General features: G+C 37.4%; 1 long non-coding RNA gene across 1 annotated transcript in view; it reads left to right on the top strand.

Moving 5' to 3' along the window:
• The first annotated feature begins 1,234 nt into the window (after positions 1–1,234).
• LOC126356276 (uncharacterized) overlaps positions 1,235–14,841 on the top strand; it is a 46,009-nt gene continuing 32,402 nt past the window's right edge. The window contains exons 1-3 of the long non-coding RNA XR_007565621.1: positions 1,235–1,334; positions 1,784–1,972; positions 14,051–14,232. This is a non-coding gene — a long non-coding RNA (uncharacterized LOC126356276). The remainder of the gene's footprint in view (positions 1,335–1,783; positions 1,973–14,050; positions 14,233–14,841) is intronic.

The raw sequence follows: 14,841 nt of genomic DNA on the forward strand, positions 1-14,841 counted from the left end.
CGTCTCCTAACTCCAGTTTACTGACTGATCATTTTATTTAGAGCTTCCCTTTCTCCATTTTTTTTTTTTACAACCAAGAATAACTCTGGGTATTTTGTGTTACTGACAGCTGCATACAGTTCAGTAAATTGAAAGCAGTTGTTTCAGATGAGCACTGTGCCCTGAAGTCATGTTAACCTCCAGAAATGATATGATTTTTTCAAAGAATGCAGACAGCTGCACCAGAAGATTTTCTCATTCATTATTGAAAAACCTTGAGACTAGTGACACAGGTTAATAGTTATCCATGTTTTGCTGATCACCATTTTTACATAGTGTTACTACAATTACCATTCTTAGTTACCATTTGATAATAATCAATGGCAAATACAAGTATCTAATGCAGGTGGGAGGAAGCACTTCACTAATATTTCTGTAACATAACCTGGGATATCATCAGTATCAGCTGAATTTGTGCTATTTAAAAATTCATTTGGGATTATTCAGCCGAGAAACGTAACACATTTTAGAACTTTATGTCGGGTGGGTTTCTAAATTTTTTCTTCTCTAATTTTTGGGCAACATTTTATTCAATGAGTCCATAATACATTTGTCATTTTCCTGTAATTCTGGCCTGCTGTTTCTCTCTTTCAGAAGAGACCTTATTTTTAATGTAATCCAGTTCTTGAAACTCTGTGCACTTTTAGAAATTACTTTCTTTCTTGGGAACACTGTTTCAAAGGAATGCTTGAAAATGTTCACAATATCTTTCACCTCCGCGTTGTTTGGTGCGACGTCAAGATCGCCTAAGATTTTATTTTTGTCTTTATAGATCCATGCTTGGAATGATAGTTCCTTCAGAATATGGACCACAATATTTTTCTTTGCCTGAATAATAACATAGTAAATTAACTATTTTGAAATTTCATTGTAGTCACTTCAGTATTAAATTACATTTGTTTATAAATGGTATAAGTGAAACTAATGATTCTCCATTAGTACGAGATACTATGTTTTTACAACTTTTCAGAGATTTTAATTCATTCTTTTTTGAGCTTATCCAGTAAATTTTACTTTTAATGGAAGTTGGTGTTATCTTTTCTTTCTTTAGAGCTTTAGGCATGTATTGCTTCAATGTCAACTTAAATTATCCATAAATCAACTAAAGTTTTCAAATACAATGTAGTAATGTCTTTTACTACCTGCCAGGTTAGCCGAGAACACTAACGCGCTGCTTCCTGGACTCGGGTGGGCTCCCCACCCCCAGATCAAATTGGCCTGGTGGATTAACGACGACGGCCGGTGTGCTGGCCAGCCTGGATGTGGTTTTTAGGCAGTTTTCCACATCCTACTAGGTAAATACCAGGCTGGTCCCCACGTCCCGCCTCAGTTACATGACTCGCAGATATTTGACACACACTCACACTATTTTACGATTTACACTAGACACAGACAGCTGGGGTATACTAATTCCATCCCAGGGGGTCTGGGTAGGCGGCAGGAAGGGCATCTGCCTACCCCTTAAAAGTAACCATGCCAACTCTGTACTTAACTCTGCCAACCTTGCACCCAATGCGGGATAAAGGCAGTAGCAAAAGAAGAAAAGAAAATGTCTTTTACTTGTAAATAAGCACAGTGTAACTTCTTTTATTAACTTCAAGAATGCAGAGATATATTTTGTGTGTTTATTTTGAGTAAGACTGACAAAGAAGTGGAAAAGACAATATGATACTTATTAATGATTCAATATTATTTAAACATTACAATGAAATTTAATTATTACAATGAAATCACATGTTTGCAGCATTGGGTGGTGGGATCTTCTCGCTATTACATAAGTTGTGGCAGTGGCTACTTGCACCATGCAGTCCGTCTGTGGCGGTTGTTGTTTCCTGCACTGTGTGCAGTGTTGCTAGCTCTTGCCCAGTGTGACCAAGTGTGTAATTGTTTCCTCCCTTATGTGATGCATTGTTGATTCAGCTGTTTATTACAGGTAAGATAATTATTCTAATATTTTCAGAAACACTCTAGAGTTCACCAATCTTAGGTATATTCTTTATAAGATGAGTATTTCGTGAATAATTCAGAATCCAAAATATGTACCACTTTGCATCAACGTTTCTCCACTACGTGGGATACTGCTTTGAATATTGAGTAGTGTTACACATTTTGTACATTGTTTGTGCAATAAAGTTGCATGGGAGTATACATGAAGTTCATATACAAAATTAGAGGCATTATCTTCTATTTTAGTTTACAATGAATCACTTTAGGGAAGTACAGAAAGATGATGAGATAATGGCAATACACCACGCTGAAATACCTTCAGGTCAGAGTTTGTTGGATGAAGATGTGGATTTTAGTGGTGACGACCCAGATTACTGTGTATCACATTCAGGAATGGTTGTTTCTGAAACAAGCACTTCACACAAAAGTGATTCACCTGAGAAAATACACAATCAAACATGGACTTGTCATGTTACTGTTCTGGTGGAACTGTATCCAGTTCAACTGCTGATCCAGAGCAAGTACCAGCACATAATGCAGGTGAAAATGCAACTCCCACAGATGTAACTTCACGTAAACAGCCTCGCCAGTGGGGTGAAACAGAAAAACGCCAACAACCTTCACATTTTTCCTCAGTAACTGGTCCTGCTGCACATCTGAGAGACTTAGAGGATTCCACTCCCTATAGTTTGTTCAAAATGTTCATATTTGATGATGTAATTCAGTGGACTGTTATGCAGATTAATCTTTATGCTGAACAGGAGTACCAGCAAAATGAGATACCCTACAAACACACAACATGTAGGGAGATGTAAACTTTTATTGGCTTGAACATTTTATGCATGTTCATGGGCATAAAACCACAGGTAAGTTAGAGGGATTACTGGAGTTCTGCACCTGATCTTCATTGTAACTACATTAGTTCAATGATGGCTGTTAATCATTTTGGGTGGCTGGGTGTCTTTTGTCTCATTTGCATCCAAATGACAACAGCTGCATGGCAAAGCAGGGTGAGGAGGGTTTTGATTAGCTGCACTAGTTACTACCGTTTTTGTCCATGGTGGATGACAATTTCAGAAGTGCCTATCATACAAGTGAATATGTAGGAGTAGATGAGTTGATGATCAAATTCAAAGGCAGGTCATCCTTGAAACAGTACTTTCCTAAAAAAAAAAAAAAAAAAAAAAAAAACAATCAAAATAGGCTACAAAGTGTGGATGTTTGCAGATAAGTATGGTTATGCACTAAAATATGACATTTATACTGGTAAAATAGGCAACACAATGGATAAATGTTTTGGAGAGAGGGTAGTAAAAGAGCTGCTGACAGATCTTGAAGGAAAAAATCATAGAGTTTTCATGGACAGTTATTTCGCCAGGGTACAACTGATGGAGGATCTGAAAAGGAAACAAATACATGCATGTGGTACTGTCAATATATCAAGAAAGAATCTGCCTAACCTGAAACTAGACAAAGAATTGAAACTTGGTGAATATTGAAGCAAAGCAAGCGCTGTATCATGTATAAGATACAGAGGCGAGCGAGTGCACGGGACTTACCCTAGTTCACTGCTAGTAGCGTCACGTCATCGTAACGCGCCTGCATATAGTATTGCACCACATTTAACATAAAAGTAAAAATTAAGATTTGTGTGTAAAACTTTGTTAAAGTATAGTTCTATGTAATAATGTTTCAGGTAACAAATCTTAATGTTATAAAATTAGTAGTTTACGTAAAATTCACGTTTTGAAAGAAAAATAGGAGGCGCTAAATAATGACGCTAGGAAGCCAAAATTTGGTGAGAAGGTGCAGTAAGAAGTCATTAATGAGTGGTGCTGGTTTCCAAAACCATAAAACTAAAATTGACTCCAGAATCCGCGTTTTTCGGAAAAATCAGAGGCGCGAAATAATAGAGCTACAATATTGAAAATTGGTAGGATGCTTCGTTTCACCCTAATAATAATAATGGAAATACCACAATCAGTTACCTCTTCTAGTTTTTTTTAGTAATTTAGTAAAAACTACTTTTGTGAGTAAAATGTACATAAGCATTATAGATTAAGTACTTTAAATTTTAATGATAAAACAAATTCTTTAAGACCAATGATCAGATAGGACAATTAACAAAGCTACACCAAGTTTTAGTCTTGTAGCATAATTAACAGCTGATACAAGTCTTGATAAAGCTATGGTTCAGAGGTAACAATCTACCGTTAGTTCCATTGTAAAAATTCTAGAGAGTAAAGTTTTAATTTTAGCGGGCTGAGATTTTCTACGTGCTTCTGTACTGCTCAGATGTATGTATACAAAAATTGAGAAGTTTGTAAAGCTATTATTAAATGTGATATTTAAGATTATGTGCCTGAGATAGCGATCATTTGGAGGCTGCAGGCATCTGCATATGAACGGAAAGAACAGATGCTCTCTTGGCGGTACGCGCGGAGCTATATAAAAAGAGCGGCAGAGGCAGTAGTAAGCTCACTCCGCATTAGACCAACGCCTAGTCCACGCGAGCTTAACGTCCGATCGCGCCTCGCCTCGGGTGACGTCATAGCGGGCTGTGACATGCGCGTACTTAGCAATGTAAACGGACATTGAAAATCGCGAGGACTGTACACCGTCCTGGATCGTTTAGACTTCGGTAACAAACTGTTATTGTGCCGTCCGTGTGAAGTATAATTCCGCGTGGCAAGTGGTGACTAACTCCACTTTTAAGGCGAGCATTAATTTTTTTTTAACATTATTGCGAACTATTAATAGAGCACCGTTAGTTAGAGTAATGAACTATTCGGGAGGAACTTGCTGTAGAAGTCGCCTCTGAACTATTAAACGATTGGCTGAATTAACAATATTTAATGTCTTTAGCATTTTTAGAAGTTTCGAGTAATTTGTGTGAGCCTTTAAGATAATAAAATCTTGTTTGGAACTTTAAATTTTATTGAAGCAGCCCTAATCCCGTGAAGAACTATGGATATTTTTCGTTTAGCTGGGCTGTACAGGAATGTGGCCGTGCAGACTGGGAACTAAGGTCAGTAAGTTTCCCTTCGCTTTCTGACTGGCCACCAAATTAGTTGCCAGGCTCGCGTGATTTAAGGTGGCAATGTTCAACTTTCATGCAACATTAAACAACGACTTCTTCGCCGTCCCACATATGTTGCATCGGCAATAGTCTGTTACGTGAAATGAACATTCAAACAACTCATTTCGACAACTTCTTCGCCGCCCCACATATGGTGCTTATCTGCCGGGAAAACTGAATTAAAAGCAAATAAAAGTGCTCGATGTGTGAAAGCGATTGGTATAAATTAACGAACTCGGTAGGCAATAACAGGACACTGAATTGAACTAGTGTGGGAACAGTGTTACCAGTAAAGGCGGGTGTAGTGTATAAACAATAAGTGTCTACCGCTGTACGTTGGTTAGTGACGATGGTGAGGAAGGCGACGATGCTGGATCGCGGCTGCCGACGGCGCTGAGACTAAAGGAAGACGGTGCGTCATCGCAGAGCTGCGCTGATCTGCGAGACAGCTGCCGGCTGCGCCGAGCGGTCAACGGTGCCTTGCTGCCCCCCCCTGGAGCTATTGCAGTATGCGATTCCTGTGGCGGTACTCGACGCTACGGCTGCTGCTGCTGCCTTCAATACGTCGCGACGCGTCGCATCACGATTGCTGGTACACCGCGACGACATCATTCGTCGAAATCAAGCATTTAAGTTAAGTCAAAGACTTTTAAAATATTTATTAACTGCTGCTAACAAACTAAAAGATATGGAAAGTAGTGTACATTTCAGAAGGGAACCGGTCTCTGACCAAGAATCCTCACGATCAGGAATTGAGTTTAATGAAGATGGTTACATTAATCCCTCAAATATTGAACTAGAACGTAATTTGTCACCAGTAAATTATGACTTTAATTTAAATGAGAGTGCAGGGATGCAATCAATAAGTGAAATAGAAGTCAAAAGGGAGCCAGTAGAGTTGCTAACTTTGTCAGGTAGTGAAACTGAGCTCAATATATCTCCAGCTCAGTCAAGTCAAGAGATACAAAGTATCAAGGTAGAAGCTCCGGATTGGATGCAAATACTGTTTGCCAAACTCGAATCAAACCAAAATAAAATTGAGGCTAAAATTGAAAATAGTAATAAAGAGTTGGAGAATAAAATTGAGGTTAGTAATAAAGGGTTGGAAAATAAAATTGAGGATAGTAATAAAGAACTAAAAGAAGAACTGCAATCAAAATGGAATAGTTTGAATTATAAGATAGATGCTATTCATCATGACATTCAAGTAAAAGTAGGGCAACAGTTAACTAAAATGCATAGTACTTTCAAATGTGAAATAGATCAAATTCAAAAAAATTATCAAGAGGCAGATGAACTTTTGGAAGTGAGGTTGTCCGAAAGATTGAGCAACGAGTCCAAACTTTGCTCTGACAAAGTTAAAGAGGTACAAATTAAAGTAGATACTTGTCAGAAAAACATTGAGAAAGTAAAAGAAACCTGTACCGAAATTCGTGGTGCAGTGGAACAAAGATGTTCTGCCAGGATAGAAGCAGTAGAGTCACAAGTAGAGGAATTAAATACTAACATTGCTAACCTAGAAAATAGAGTAACCTCTGTTAATTCTAGTCATTCTACTGTACAGCATGTGACTTCAGTTGACGCGGCTTTTATAGGGTGTCGACAGTTTTTGCGCTTTGATCCTGATAAGTACATTCACCCTCTTGAATTTTGGAATGACTTTGAGGATGTTCTCCCCAACACTTGGTCAGAAAGAGAAAAAATTTCATTTATAAGAAGTCATTTGTCAGGTGATGCTTTGCGATGGTCAGCGGATGTAATGATCAAATGTAAAACTTTATCTGAATTTAAGTCTGCATTTCTCAACGAATACTGGTCACACAACAAACAAAATAATGTGTTAAGGGAATTCTGGAGTGGTAAGAAGTTTTTCCCAGGGCGTGAATCAGTAAAGGATTTCGCTAGGAAGTGGGTTTCAAGACTATCACATTTGACAGAAAAGATGAAGCCAGATATGATCATTATGGGTTTAGAAGGTAAGCTGCCGTGGTACTGGCAGAAGAGGATCATTTCCGCCCCTAGAGATAATATAGACAAATTTATTGAATATCTGGAAAGAGTGGAAAGAGTAGCTGCTGCTGAGGAGCAGGTGCAGCAGAATAACAAATCTTCTAACAATCACGTACAAAATAATGGAAACGTGAACGTTAGAAATATGGAAGTTAGGCACACCAAAACAAACTATCGAAACCAAAGCCGTGGCAGAGGAAGAGGGGGTAGATACTCACCACGCTTTCGTAACAACTACTATGACGAAAGTGGAGAAGTAAATCCTATGCCATTAAGACAAGAAGGGAGTCATGATGCTACTATATCTAGTGGTGTCACAGATGAACACAACAGGCCGCGTGTGGGAAACTAAATCCCGTCTATGAGGAAACTGGCGCTCACCAGGCGGTAACAGTAACACAGCCAGTAACGGAAACACAGACAATCAGCCAACATACACAGACAGACAACATGGATGACGAAATAAATACAGATAATACCAGTGATGTGTTAAGCCACTCTCACAAAATAGTGGATAGTATTTTGGATACACTAGAAAAATGGGTCAAGGAAGAACAGGAACTCAAGGTAGATAATGGGGAAGAAATAGATAATGGGTTTGAGTCTGATGGGAATAATGATGAAGTAAAAGCTTACATCTTCGATGAAAATGGCAATCTAAAAGCTGAAGTAGAAGTAGCAGAAGTAGAATCAGTACTGCAAAACTTTAGAGAGGAGGAAATGATGAATGAAGGGGGTAGAAATAGTAACGAGGTGAAAGAATCTAGTAGCTGTGTAAACGTGCCACAAATGGTTGAAGGTGACGACATTCTTATGAACAGCAATATTGCGCAGGGACGCAGTTGCTCAGAGGTAGAGGATAGTTTGGCTGATGTGCAGCAAACAAAAGTAGAAAAAGTCGTCAGATGCTTCGATTTAAAGTTAGTGGACAGATTAGAGAAAGCAGCTAAGATTATAGAGCATGATGAGCCCCAGGATGTAAATGTAAATGTAATTGCAACTGATCAGAATTACTTTAGCTGGAAGAACATAGAACGAGATTTATTAGACGAGGTGTGTGAGCAACCTGTTCAATGTAAAATAACTCACCCTGTTATCAAAGTAAACATATCAGGAGTCACTGTGCGTTGTCTGCTTGACAGTGGCAGTGAAGCAAGTGCTTTATCACAAACATTTTTTGACACCATACCCAATAAAGAGAAGTTAACAGTTATGAAAGTAAGTGGCTTAAAGATTATAGGTGCTACTGGAAAAGTCTCTAGACCAGTTCAACACGAAGCTTTGATACCCATTGGTATAAATGACGTAGTAATAGATCATCCTTGTTTGATTGTGCTAGGCTTAAGTGTTGATATGTTGATTGGTACTGATTTCTTATCAAAGTACCAGGGAAAGATCAATTTTGATCAGAACAACTTAATTTTAACTTTACCTGACTCTAAAGTGATAAGAGAGTCTTTTATAGGAAGTCATATAGGCGGTAGTAATGAAACTTGGGAACTGCCTATTAGAGTAATAAAGAATAAAGGATACTTGCAGGAAAATTTGGTTTTCAGTGAGAATGAGGAAAGTGCTAAGGTTGAAGTGAAACACGATGCCACAGGTTTTGCTCCATGTGAGCTGATGTTCAATCAGGAACCACATAATATCATTCCGAGTATGATTGACTTTCCAGTTCTAAGTCAGAGTACATTGGATGAGAAGAAAGCACAGGCCAGGGCAAATATACGCAAAAGAGCTTTAGATAGGAAAAAGAGGCATGATGCAAGGGCTTCCCCCACTAGTTTTAAAATTGGTGAGCTAGTGCTGGTCAAAACAAAAGAAAAATCAAAGAAAATTTCTGCAGAAACTAAAAAGTTTATGCATGTATATCATGGACCATTTAGAATAGTAAGTAAACCTCATGCAAATGCCTATCGTTTGGAATATCCAAAGAGTAAGAGAGAACTAGGTCTAAGAAATATTGTGGATCTAAAGGAATTTAAAATTAACAGTAATTAATTACTGTAGGGAGTCTGCCACTCTTTGGCGGATACACGGTTTGGCGTACCGTGCAGTCCCAGCTGGGTGAAACTTTATTTCCTTTTCAAGTTTCATTCCCTTCTTCTGGTCTATCATAACAGGTAAGAATCACATATGTCTTCATGTTGTATATATGCTATTAGGTTTTAAGTATTCTTAGTAAGGATCTACCTAGTGAATGGCAAAACAAAAGTCTGAGTACCAATAAGAGGCAAACATGGCTAAAATAAATAAATTAAAATATTTCATGTAATTGTAAAGGGTTAGAAACTACAACTAAGAGAGACACTTTGCAGTATACGAAGTACGGTATGAATATGAATAATCCATGAGATTATGCAGAAGGTAGTATGTTGCTAGAAATAAGGTTGTCTGAAGGAAAACAGCGTAAGAAGGTAATGCTCATAGAGGCAAGCAATGGCGTTTTAGAATTAAATAAATGGAGATGTGTGGAAGTGGTGTGAGGATCGCACCAAATATATAGAAACAGGACGTCAATAGGCTGACAAAAGGAAAAGGGAGAAAGAAGTGGAGAAATGAAGTATTTTGAATCTGGAAGAAAAGGGAGAAAATGAATAAGGTGAAGAAGTGAAGTAAGTAAATTGAAGTAAATGATGTAGGATTAAAGAATAATTCCCTCACGTCTCGTGAAATGGTGAAAAACGCTAAATCTTGCTTGAGGCAAATAAATAGTTAAACAGACAACAGAAACACACAAATATTGGAAAATGCAGAAATTTGGAATCGGTATACTGAAAATAACTAATTTCTTTAGTAATTCATACAATAAAGCAAAGTGCTGGTCAGCAAATGACTTCTTTGATGAACTAATCCATACGATAATTAAGCCAGAGTACATTAAAACTAAAAGGTTACTCAATTTTCTAAGTTGAAGCAAGATCTTAATATATTAATTTGCTAAAAGAATGTTCACTATTTAGGAACCTAAAAGATTATTTATGAAAGAAGAAAGTAGGAGCTATTGTATCAGATACGACTTAGTGCTAAATGTCTTTCTGACAACTTCACAATTAGTAAAATAGTGCCAGAATATAAACTATAAAATGTACTTTGTCCTACCTTAGATATAAGTTGAAAACAGAAACTTAGACTGTATTGTCTGTTTCTCAGGGACATGCAGGCTGCATGAATGACTGACAACAAGCGGTAGGGAGATTGGAAGTAGAGACGCAAACCACAGTGAATACAATTTCCTCCCACAATTTTGTCAATCAGTGAAATTAAATGAGTGTTACAATAGGACACTCACCACAGTGCCGAGTATTATAGTAAAAGAAAAATGTGAGTGCGTTGCAGTGATAAAAGTCGTGTGTATTTTCTTTTTCAGGAAGAGACTGATTTAAAAAAAAAAAAAAATAACTATTTTGTAACCATTGAAAAATTTATATTTCCATGTAAATGTATGTAAATAATTTGTGAATGTCTTCTGTACTAGGTTTTCTATGTGTATATGAGTATGGTTATTTTGTGTATGTAGTAATAAGGAATTTCCTAAGAAGAAGCAACTTAAGTTGAAAGAGGTATACTAAAGTAATCCATCGCTTGTTTGTTCTTTTAGAAATTTAATTTTGTTCAAAAATAGATTTTCACGAAAATTAAAAAGGGGGTGATGAAGCAAAGCAAGCGCTGTATCATGTATAAGATACAGAGGCGAGCGAGTGCACGGGACTTACCCTAGTTCACTGCTAGTAGCGTCACGTCATCGTAACGCGCCTGCATATAGTATTGCACCACATTTAACATAAAAGTAAAAATTAAGATTTGTGTGTAAAACTTTGTTAAAGTATAGTTCTATGTAATAATGTTTCAGGTAACAAATCTTAATGTTATAAAATTAGTAGTTTACGTAAAATTCACGTTTTGAAAGAAAAATAGGAGGCGCTAAATAATGACGCTAGGAAGCCAAAATTTGGTGAGAAGGTGCAGTAAGAAGTCATTAATGAGTGGTGCTGGTTTCCAAAACCATAAAACTAAAATTGACTCCAGAATCCGCGTTTTTCGGAAAAATCAGAGGCGCGAAATAATAGAGCTACAATATTGAAAATTGGTAGGATGCTTCGTTTCACCCTAATAATAATAATGGAAATACCACAATCAGTTACCTCTTCTAGTTTTTTTTAGTAATTTAGTAAAAACTACTTTTGTGAGTAAAATGTACATAAGCATTATAGATTAAGTACTTTAAATTTTAATGATATAACAAATTCTTTAAGACCAATGATCAGATAGGACAATTAACAAAGCTACACCAAGTTTTAGTCTTGTAGCATAATTAACAGCTGATACAAGTCTTGATAAAGCTATGGTTCAGAGGTAACAATCTACCGTTAGTTCCATTGTAAAAATTCTAGAGAGTAAAGTTTTAATTTTAGCGGGCTGAGATTTTCTACGTGCTTCTGTACTGCTCAGATGTATGTATACAAAAATTGAGAAGTTTGTAAAGCTATTATTAAATGTGATATTTAAGATTATGTGCCTGAGATAGCGATCATTTGGAGGCTGCAGGCATCTGCATATGAACGGAAAGAACAGATGCTCTCTTGGCGGTACGCGCGGAGCTATATAAAAAGAGCGGCAGAGGCAGTAGTAAGCTCACTCCGCATTAGACCAACGCCTAGTCCACGCGAGCTTAACGTCCGATCGCGCCTCGCCTCGGGTGACGTCATAGCGGGCTGTGACATGCGCGTACTTAGCAATGTAAACGGACATTGAAAATCGCGAGGACTGTACACCGTCCTGGATCGTTTAGACTTCGGTAACAAACTGTTATTGTGCCGTCCGTGTGAAGTATAATTCCGCGTGGCAAGTGGTGACTAACTCCACTTTTAAGGCGAGCATTAATTTTTTTTTAACATTATTGCGAACTATTAATAGAGCACCGTTAGTTAGAGTAATGAACTATTCGGGAGGAACTTGCTGTAGAAGTCGCCTCTGAACTATTAAACGATTGGCTGAATTAACAATATTTAATGTCTTTAGCATTTTTAGAAGTTTCGAGTAATTTGTGTGAGCCTTTAAGATAATAAAATCTTGTTTGGAACTTTAAATTTTATTGAAGCAGCCCTAATCCCGTGAAGAACTATGGATATTTTTCGTTTAGCTGGGCTGTACAGGAATGTGGCCGTGCAGACTGGGAACTAAGGTCAGTAAGTTTCCCTTCGCTTTCTGACTGGCCACCAAATTAGTTGCCAGGCTCGCGTGATTTAAGGTGGCAATGTTCAACTTTCATGCGACATTAAACAAGGACTTCTTCGCCGTCCCACATATGTTGCATCGGCAATAGTCTGTTACGTGAAATGAACATTCAAACAACTCATTTCGACAACTTCTTCGCCGCCCCACAATATGACTGGGTTAAAAATGAAACTGCGTAGTGTATTGTAAAATGGAAGGAGAAGAGAACAGTGCATTTGTTGTCAAGGAAATACAGTGGAAAGGGAAGGACGGAACTGTGAAAAATCTGCCTTGCCTTCTACAGGTAGTTGATAACAATTAAAATATGAACTGTGTGGATAAACTTGATCAAACAAAATCAGCATATGAAATTCATAGGAAGAGTATGGAATGGTGGCCTTGTATCTTCTGGTACTTTATTGATGCAAGTGTCATGAATGCCTTTGTGCTTCAGAAGGAACTGAAGCTTGAAACAATGACGATGAAGAACTTTTGGAGGGAAGTGTCCAGAAGTCTCGTGAGCAATGCCCTGGTTGCTTCAAGGAAGAGAAGCAGGCACCTGAGTAAGCCAGTAGACATTAGCAAAAAGAAACCTCATATGCCCAAAAGTGTGAGAACAGAAATCTTAGCACACCAGCCTCAAAGAACTATACAACGAAGATGTGTAAATTTTAGCACCAAGGAAAAGCAGATAAGAACCAAATGTTACATGTGCCAGGTACTTCTCTCCTTCCAAGACTACCATGCTGCTTGAAGTGGTATGAGTGGCAGGTCCCTCTGTTTCTCCAAGAACAGATCCTGCATCCAATACTGTGATGAACTTGTTTTCAAAAGACCCTGTTGAAATACATCATAATGTCAATCAATGTTTTTATTCTAATGTAATTATATAATTTTACCCAAATATTTAGAAATTTGTTCAACAAATAAAAGTCTTGTGCAATAAGGGTCGAAATTTGTCTCATACTCCTGTGCATGAAAGAGCTAATGTACCATAATAGCTAAAATTTTGTGGATCAGTGTAGGTGTTGTATAAGCAGAGACTGTAAGAGTGCAGAGCACATTTTGTTATCTCTGACTGTGCAACCACTTGTTTGCCTTGCGTGGTCTAAATGAAAAAGAAAGAGAATTTCATCCTTTGAAGGTAGCTTCTGAAGAGAACTGACATTATTATATGGTCCAGTATCAGCCAGTAATTGGAAGGAATGTTCAATTGTAATTTGCATACAGAATGTGTTGTGCTTTTTGCTATTGATGTCAAAAATTGGCTACAGTAAATTGGGGAAGTAGTTTCATGTTATTGTTTGATTTTTCTCAATATTTAATTATGTAACCAGTGCTATTATGATGTTTTATATACCTTGTGTGATTGTTTACTGGCTCATAGGCAAGTCGGGACCTGCAATTTCCAGCATTGTTTTGACCATTTTCAAATATTAAATAAAAATACACACATTTACCCCTGACCATTAGCTTTGTGGAAGTATCATGTACAACACTGCATGCAATATTAATCTGCCCATCAGGTGCTACTATTGAAGTCATTCATTATTTAAGGTTTCAAATTTGACACTTAATATAAAAGCAGACTTAAGATTAGTTAAAGTTCATTGACATTTGAAAGATTTATTTACATGAGAGAACATATCACTGTCTATATCTGTCCATAAGTAAGCCACACTTGACTGGTGGCCTTTGTTACGGGGCTTGATATTGTATTATACTGCATTACATTGTACTTCTTTCTGTTACTTGCAGCTGTGTATGAATGAAGGAAAAGTAGAAGACTAATGCAGTCATATGGTCCAACACATAAGGATTTCTTGACAAGGCCATAAGCAAAAACAAACAGATTCTGGCCAAAGATGCTGGAGTTGGCAGTCGTGTGCTTGCTTGTGTGTATCTCTTTTACTGATGAAGGCTGTGGCCGAAGGCTTTATGTAAGTGTCTTGTAATTGTGCCTGTCTGCAGCTCGGTATGTCTTCTTTTCTGTAAGTAGCGATTTGTCTTTTCCTGCACTGTTGATATTCCTATAAGCAAATCAAAAATATATCACATTTATTGCTGCCCTCTGCCCTGCTTGCACCAGATTATAGTTGTTGTAGGCATTGTCCTCTGACAGTATTCTTAGTAAGATTGATTTTGTCACAAAAGCTTATGTGTCACATACAAGTAACATTAAGGCTCTTAGTCTGCTTTTATAAAATCACAGTGTTACAGCCTATTTTTGGAGCCATTAATTTATATATGATGTCCGGTTATTTATTGTTTTAATACACAATTAGAGATTTATGTGTTTCACTGGGATTTTGGATGGCATTGTGAAAACTAGAAAACTGTCAGAAATATCAGTAGCAGATAATATCGACACCATTGTACACTGTCAACAGAAATAAAGATCCTATAGTGGAAATCTTCTGTAGGTCTCAAATCTTGTCAGCAGTGCTGAAACAACTTGGTGAGATGGCTGATACATAAGACGATTATTGAAAGAAATTACTGAATCACAAGTGAACTTCATAAAAGAAATTTTTTAGTTACAGGATAGC

Source organism: Schistocerca gregaria, chromosome 3, assembly GCF_023897955.1.
Source record: "Schistocerca gregaria isolate iqSchGreg1 chromosome 3, iqSchGreg1.2, whole genome shotgun sequence".
Classification (NCBI taxonomy): Eukaryota; Metazoa; Arthropoda; class Insecta; order Orthoptera; family Acrididae; genus Schistocerca; species Schistocerca gregaria.